Here is a 9318-nt window from a genome sequence, read left to right on the forward strand (position 1 = left end):
AATAGATAGTGATAGATTTTTGGTGTTCCATCAAATCTGGAGTTATTCTTAAGGGACTTTGTAGCAGCTATTTTCATGGCTAGTCCTCCCCCACTGTGAGAAGAGACTATGGCTGAATGATTAATTGGTTTGTTTTGGTTGTTGTAGACCTTCTCTGAGTCAGAAAAATGGATGTAATGACCTCCAGAATTGCCTTCGGGTCTTATAGTCAGGAAAACTAATATATTGCAAGCAACCAAATCTATAGCAAAAAATTAGCATTGTAAATAGATGCATTTTTCTCCACACATTGTTTTCATGCTGCTTTCTATGAGGAAATGTTAGATTATTAACTAATCTAATTTTCACTCAGCATAAAATACTTTATTTTGCTGCCGTGACCATTTTGGCTTCATGGACACTGCAGTTTCGAATTACTAGGGATATATTCTTTTCAATATTAAAAATCTATTTGCTGTCTTCTATGCAACAGCATACCACCCTCCACTCGCCTCCTGGAGAACAATAAACAGCTACACACCTACCTGATGCTGATCATACTGTTTACACACAGCAGATGCTGACAGGGTTGTAAACTGACACGTAAAAATTAAAATGCATCGCCACATGTTAGGAAGGTTGCTGGAGCTGTGTTGCTAAAATAAAATCTAATATTTAACACACCATATGCTACATTTGAGTAAAATAAATGGGTGCTTAAAGCAAGAGATGCATTTATTTTCTTATTTAGTTTCCTTGTTGAAGGTATAATGCAGTTACTTTTAATATTAATCTGCTCATTGAGAGAAAGTGAATGGATCTAGGAAAACTGGTAATGCCTATCTGCCATGCCTTCCCATCTTGTCCAGAGGACTCCTTTTACTTAGTTCTCTCCTTATCACTTTCATTAAAATGTATGGTACCATTTTCCTATAAAGATAAAAAAGAGTTTAGTGAAAAATTTTCTCTGGAAACTGATAGTGTTGTTAACCTGACAACAATGGGAAAATAGGCAATATGGAAGATCTCTACTTCATTCCTGTTGGTCTTTTTTACTGAAAAAATTCAAATATTAAGGCGAATATCTCACGATGTTCAAAACATGTTATCATCTTCTTGTAATTACTACAATGTTCACTTTCAAAACATAAGAAATGGAAAAGCCACTTAGAGAAAGAAATTCAAGAATTAATGAAAACAATGATTATAAAATAGAATCCTTCCTTAGCATAAAACCCTGCTGTGGCAGGTGGATACATGCATCCTGGTGCAATGGTGGTAGGGGATGTTTAGAGATTAGTTTCAGGAAAATTTTAATATTTTTACTTGCATTATTATTATTATTTATTTATTTATTTATTAAATCCAGGTGCTTAACCACTGAGAAATCCCCTGCCCTCTTTTTTTTATTTAGAGACAGGGTCTCACTAAATTCCTAAGGGTCTTGCTAAGTTCCTAAGGTTGGCTTTGAACTCATGATCCTCCTGCTTCAGCCTGCTCAGTAGCTGAGACTATAGGCATGTACCACCACTATGCCCAGCACCATCTTATTTTTATTGGACTGTCCTTGAAGGAGAAATGTTAGAAGAAGTCTGAACTGCATGAGCTCCTGTGTAGACTCTTGCAGGTAGTAGACTACCTTCTGTCTATAGTTCCTCCAAATACCAAGCCTTCAGCATTATCTCTTAGAAAAAGTGCCTCCATTATAATATATTAAGTTTTCCTGTACTTAAGATATTACAATGGAGCCCTGTCCAGAGGACATCATTCTGTTGGAATTTATATTCTTTGATGCCTTCAAATGGACTTTTTTTTTGTACTGCACATGATATTTCCAAATCACCTTGGTGTAAATGTTATCCTGGATATGCCCATCAAACTGGAAGTCAAATCAAGTTGGAAAACATGTACATGCATGATATAGAATTTTAAAAAAACTAGGATTTTTAAATAGTAGAAGTTAAAGGTTCAAAATATAGATATAAGAGTCCCAGAAAAGGGAAAAAGTATTCACAAAGAAGAATTTAAAAAAAAAATAGTGATTGAAAAAAGTTCTAAAATGCATAAACCTATTGTATCCAGACTATATGTTTCTTACTGATTCCCTTTTGATGTATCTACCAAAAAATCTCTACCCCAAATCACATAGACCCATAAAGATAGCATATTAATTTTCTAATGTTTCTGTAACAAATACTATCACAGACCTGGTAACTTAAAGATTTACAGATGCATTCTCTTAACAGTTCTGGAGGACAGGGGTCCAAAACCAATTTCTCTGGGATAAAGCTAACTTTTAGCAAGGATGGATCTTCCAGAGGCTCTAGGCAACAGTCCACTCTTTGCTTCTTTTAGCTTCTGGTGGTTGTATCCCTTGTTGTTGTTATCAATCCAATAATTGCTTTTGTGTGGTCATGTTGTCTTCGAAAGGACCATTGTAATTGTGTCAGGCCTCACCTAGATAATCCTTGCCACATCCATAAAATAAGATCCTCAAATTTATCACATATACAAAGGACTTTTTGTTAAATAACAACATATTCACAGGTTTTGTGGATTAAGACATAGATGAATCATTTTTCATTAGTTTATTAAAGTTATAAATAACATCAGGGTACATTTTGACATAATATACCAGCATGGGACATAATTTGCTTCAATTCAGTGCCTGGTACTTCCCCTTTCTCTCCTATCCTCCCTTCCCCTGTTCTCTTTTTTTACTTTAATGATCTTTAAGGATGCATTTTGAGCTGTGAGGGAGCATTATTTAGCCTACAGGTAGCAAACAAAACTACCACATTTTTAAAATTGAATCACATATATTTAAAGCGTACAGCATAATGTTTTGATCCTTAGGGAAGTGACCGTTACAAGTCAAGGAAATTCATGTATCCCTGTCCTCATGTAGTTACCCATTCAGTATTTTTTTTTTTTTTGGTGTGTGTGGTGAAACAAAAAAACCTGAAAATATATTCTCATAGCAAATTTCCATCATAAAATAAAGTGTTATAAACTACAGTCACCATGCTGTAAATTTCACTGTCATTCCACATAAAAATTTGTACCTCTGACCAGTATCTCCCTATTTTCCCCATCTCTTTATCCCTGGTAACCATGGTTTTACTCTCTATCACAAAGAGAATAATCAACAAAATAAGAATGTAATCTACAGATTAGGAGAAAATGTATGATAACTATTTATGTGATAAGTTAATATCTAAAATATATAGGGAACTCAAATAATTCAGCAGAAAATAAATAAATTGCTTGACTAAACAATGGGCGATGATCTGAGTAGACATTTTCCACAAATCTGGATCTTTTACTGAAAGACACAATGAAGAATCTTCATGCCAATCACCACTAACATCAAAGTAAGCATAGTAATAACTTCAGTGGAATGTGGGAAGTAAAAGATAACTATGGAGATCAACTGAAGGGACCAAAAATTATCAGTGAACACACTCAAAAAGGGTGGTTCCCCATTCTTGGAGAAAACCTGAGCAAGCAAGTCTGAACATGATCAGGGAGAAATCCTCTGATATGCCAAGTCGATTATTATTGCAGTTCAGTAGAAACAGAAAAAGATCAAATGCTATACAGTAGTTCAAGTTCTTGAAGGGTAAAAAGATGTAGAAAATGCATGTTCTCAGAAAGGCAGAATCTTACTCTGAAGAAAAGTTAATGAATATAAGTTAATTTGAAAGTTAGTCTGACTAGACTCGGTTAAGGAAAAGGGAAAGAAGAAGACCAGATGGGAGGGATGAGTAGATCAACCTCATACCAGAAAATTCTTAACAGCAAAACAGAATGTCTCCCAAAAATTGAAAGAAACAGAAATGGCTCACAGAGAAGAGCAACCACAGAGCATTCCACTATGACAAAAATAAATCTACACCCCTCATGCCACAAAAAGACTGTGTCTTTTTAAGAATGGAAACAAGTGGGAATCACACTAAAATATGACACACAGTTATTATGAGAAACAAAAAGATAAAAATAAAATGAATAGGTTCCTAAATGATAATAACAATCGCTAAAAATATTTGCAAAATTTAACCCAATAGTTTTACACTTTAAAATTGACGACTTATTTAACATGAAAGAATTGTAAAAAAATAAAAATAAAAAAGATTTCAAATATATGGCTAGAAATGAGTAGGATATGAAATAAAATCTAACAATTGCAAATTGAATGTTTCATTCTATTTTTAATTGCTAAATAGTACTTACATAAATGTATGGGTACATTGTGATGTTTTCATACCTGTTTACATTGTAAAATGGTTGAATTTTACATATTCATGAGTTACATATTCATCACTTCAAATACTTTTTGCAGCAAAAATATATAAAATCTACTCTTTAAGCAGTTTTGAAATATAAATGTTATTGTTAACTATAGTCACCTTTGTACTACGTAGGCAAATAATGCCTTAAGTAAATGATATACATTTGATTGGGTCCCCAAATTGACTGGGAGAGGGAGAAAAATGGTATAAAAGGGTAGACATTTTACTGAGTGTATAAAACAATCTACAAGTCCTACTTCTACTACTATCCAAAGAAAAATATTTGGAAAAGAACTTTTGAAAGATTGTGTACTGAAACTTTTATTGACTTAATGACTTATATTAGGCTTTAAAGATTAAGGAAAAAATGCTTAGATCGACATTGAAACAAAAAATTCCTCAGCAATATTAAGGGAAAAATTCAGAACAATGCCAGCAATATTTCTACAATATTCAACACTTTAAGACAATCAAGAAAAACATGAGTAAAATTTCATTTAGCAATGCTAACTTTAAGTTCAAAGGCCATAGAAAAATAATTAATAAAAATAAACAGAATAAGCCGGGTAAGGTGGCACATGCCTATAATCCCAGAGGCTTGGAAGGTTGAGACAGGAGGATCATAAGTCAAAGTAAGCCTCAGTAAAAGTGAGGTGCTAAGTAACTCAGTGAGATCCTGTCTCTAAATAAAATACAAAATAGGACTGGGGATGTGGCTCAGTAGTCAAGTGCCCCTTAGTTCAGCTCCTGGTACCAAAAAAGAAAAATTATAATGAACCAAAGAGAAAATTTTTACTAATATAGTTCAAGAATATCTCTAGGAAGTAATCTTCAACTTTATAGAAAATGAATCAGATACATTTGGCAAAAAAATGTGGATATTTATATTGATAACTATTATGTTAAACTGTGACTAAAACTAAAAAGTAGTATATGTGTGTGTATCCTAAATAATAAAGAAATGATACAATTTTCAAAAAATATTGGATCAGAAAAAATATTATACCCATATGCTTGAAATCATACAATACCATGTGAGAATAGTACTAAAGAATAGGTTACATGAATGTGACCCAGAGGAGAGGAAAGAACAATAATTCCATAATTGTTGAATCAGAATCTAAAAAACTGTAGTGTTTGGTGTGATGTTAATACAAAGGGAAATATCAGAAAAATAAATTTCTATAAATACCCAAATATCATAGACATTGACACAAAACTACAATAAAATGAAACAGAAAGCCAATTACATAATGAAGAAATCACACATAGTAAATAAAACATTAAGTGTATATTCATGATGAAGAGCTAATACTTGTACTGTTGAAATCTGTTATCTCATTTAGTCTTAGTGAAAATCTGTAAAAGTTTTGTTAACGCAACATTAAAAATTACAGCATGTAGACCAAATATCTTGTTTACATCAATAATTGTTCATCAGTATTATCTTCATATTTACTTTGAAAATTTTGCTTCACAAAAAGTAAGTCTAACTCCATCTTCCACTAAAAATAAGAAAAGAACCTCAAGATTATCTGTACTTAGAATGGAAATGAATGGAAGGCTAAATTTAAACCAGCTTCCCCCCGACACACACACAATCAGGATTTATACATTATTAATGTACAATATTATATAATGGAAAGTAGATTATATAATAAAAAAGTTGCACACTGCAAATAAAATATTAAGTATACATTCATAAAACATTAAGACACATTACATATGATAGATAACAAATTCATAATGTTAAATTTTGCTCACAACAATGTGTATGAGCTATGGATACAAAATACAAAAGTTTGAATATATGTGCACCAAATAGCAAAATGGCTGCTTTTTTTAAGCTGAGAATAAAGAATGCACAAAGACAAAAAGACAGATACAGCTTGTGGTAACAGAGAACTTTAGAAGAACTTTAGAAAATCTTTCTCATACTTAGATAAATTATATGGATCAGAAGAATAATCATTATAAGGCTTCTTATTGAACAAAAAAATAAGATAGCTATTATAGGTGTGTGTTAAATTTTGTATTTCTAAAATAAAGAGCACACATTATTTCTAGAAAAACATAAAAGTTATAAAAAGTGACCATACTATGGTCTAAAAAAAGAAAACTTTACAAAAATTTTAGAATGCAAACATCTATTCCCTTAGAATAAGGAATGAACAAGAAAGCACCAGTTAACACAAAATAAGAGAACAATAAGATCTCCCCTTCAGGACATTAAAAAAAACAAAAGGTAATAAGAAAATTATTTTAAAAATATATCTCTTGGACAAGTACAGAAATGCAAAAAAAAAATTATAGAACTTCTAAAAACAATTACAATGCAAAAACTAGAAAATGTCAGATATAGCTAAAGAGACATTTTGAGGAACACTTATTGAGTAAATCGTTTACATCAAAGCAACAAACTTTCAATTTAAAAATGGAGACAAAACAGCAAATCAAACACTGCCATCATCATAGTTGTTGTTGTCCTAGTCCTAGTCCTCCTCGTCTTCATTGTCTCAATGACCTTCCACTCATAAGTGCTAGAGTTTACCTAAGACCCATAATCTCTCAGATAAAAATATTTTTAAAGTTGAGTGTCCTTCAAGTGCCTGAAATGTTGTGTTTGCTTAACTTGAAGCTTCCTTCTTCTCAGGCTTTCTTTCACTTATTCTACTCATTGTTTTCCCTTGCTCAACTCAGTGTATGACAGCTGCCAAGGCATAGGAAATGTAAGCCAACCTGTGCTGTGTCTGACACTTCTGTGCTGTTATCAGCATCACTTTGATAGTGGTTCAGCAAGTTCTAATATTTGCACTGCTGAAAGCTTTGTATTGTCCTCTATCCTTGAATATGAATCAATAAAAATGATAAAATTACCAGGAAGCCAATTCCTTATCCATATACAAGTTTGCATATGTCATCATAAGTATGGTAATTTAGTAGCATCAGAATCAAATACATTTTTGATTTGTGACTGCACAATTCTAGGCTTGTCTAAAAAAAGGAACTCTGTAGCAGGAACATAAAAATTCATCTAAGCTTTTCTATTCTGTTTTCCCTTTCTGTAACACTGTATAGAATGAGTAAATAAAGAGGTGCTTACTATAATGTTTAAATACATAATGCATTCAGAACTTGAAGTTATCTTGGCCTCATCCCACAGTGCTGCTGATGGTTATACCATTTCTATTCCTGGAAAAAGTTCCCCCAGATTCATCACACTCATTAGTGCTGTTTTCCAATCCTGTCCCATGGGGATATCGGCAATCATCATTCCTGGTTCATATGTCCTAAAGGTACTTAGCAACTTAAATTACTCGTAAAATGGAATGGCAGAACAGCACATCTTAAATGAATTTTGAGAATACTGACTTGAGTTGTCCATCAGTGGTTGTTTAAAATTTGAGTAAAAGTCAATGACATTAAACTTCAGTTCCTCAATCACACTAGTCACATATCAAGTATGCAATAGCCACTTGTGATGGGTAGTTACACTTTTGAGTTTTAGACAGAACAGATATGAAACCTATCATAACAGAAATATCCATTAGACCTTCACCCTAGCTTCATAATAGTCTTTTTTGAAATAGAGTCATATGAAAAAATATAGTTGAAAAATGAGAGATGTTGGACACAATGTTTTAAAATTGTAGTTATTTTAAATACAGTGATTATTGGATTAATTGAATTAGGTATTCATTTTTACTCTCTGCCTGAATTCAAGTAAAAACAAGAATTCCAAGGAACTCATTTTTAAGACTTTTTTTTGTAGGTTTATGAAATAATTCATTTCATCCATATTGTCTTCAGCTGTTTGTAGTTTTTTCTCTTAAATATTAATATTTAATTAATACATTTGTAACATTGCTTTTACTTCTTATATTGGTTGATTGGGGTTGATTAATTGATTTAAAAATTGTTGTTATTTTGTAATTCTGATCATTGATTTATACTGCCTTAATTCTTATTTATAATCAGATTCTCTAGTCATCTTAAGATGGCAACCATTATAAAAAGTTTTCAAACACTTGCCTAAAGTTCTAGCAGTGGTAAATTATTGAATTAGGATTCACATGCAGTTATTCTGAGATAAGTCTATTCTTAGCCCTGTAATATATCTGTCTTGATATTATATTTTAAATATAAGGATGATATCATTGTCAATAGATTTTTCATAGTAGAAAGTCACAAACATTTGTAAAAACAAGGGCAACTGCAAGACCAAAGGGAGCAAGAAAACATCTTCATCCTGAGGGAGCCACCAGAGTAAACCCTTCTTGATGAGGTTAGCATTTCAGGGAAACAGTTACAGTCTGTGTGCATGTTGAATATGTAAAATCCAGTCCTTTTGTGTATAAACAAAGCCTGTCAGAAATCAGAAGACAGTAAATCACAGCTGAAGTTTGCTCTTTCTGGCTGACATAAGAATCACTGTGAATAGCTAACAACCTGAATATATAACAAGAAATAAGAAATATACAGAATATTTTAACCTTTTTGGCAAGATAAAAAGTTATCTGTGATTGAGAACCTTGCCTTCACTATTATCTTCACTACTATCTATATAGGTGAACATGGGGTGAAATTAAACTGAGAACATTTGTAGTATTTTGCCAGAAAGTACAAGCTCATAGGTAAAAGACATAAGCATTAGAAAGAAATATCTTCAGTGAACAAATGCACCATAAAAACATTTTTCAATTTAACATGGGAGGAATCTATTGTTTCACAACTCTTTCTGGATCATGAAATGAGACAAGGGCATATGCTTTTATTTATTTTTTATAACTTTTTTAAAATCACATTTAAAAATAATACTGTTTATGTAAAAGTGATGCATTGGCATTACTAAAATTGGGAAAAATAGAAATGAGTAAAGAAAAAAATATTCTTGTACTGTTTTCAATTGCAAAAAATCATAGATCTTCCACTTTGGGGGGATTTTATTTATTTATTTTTAATTTGGCTTATCACATTCTTTCATGTACTTGCTTATGTGCTTCTGCATGTATGTATGCAATTGTATATTAATGTATTACCATTTCTT

Source organism: Marmota flaviventris, chromosome 12 (assembly GCF_047511675.1).
Source record: "Marmota flaviventris isolate mMarFla1 chromosome 12, mMarFla1.hap1, whole genome shotgun sequence".
Taxonomy (NCBI): Eukaryota; Metazoa; Chordata; class Mammalia; order Rodentia; family Sciuridae; genus Marmota; species Marmota flaviventris.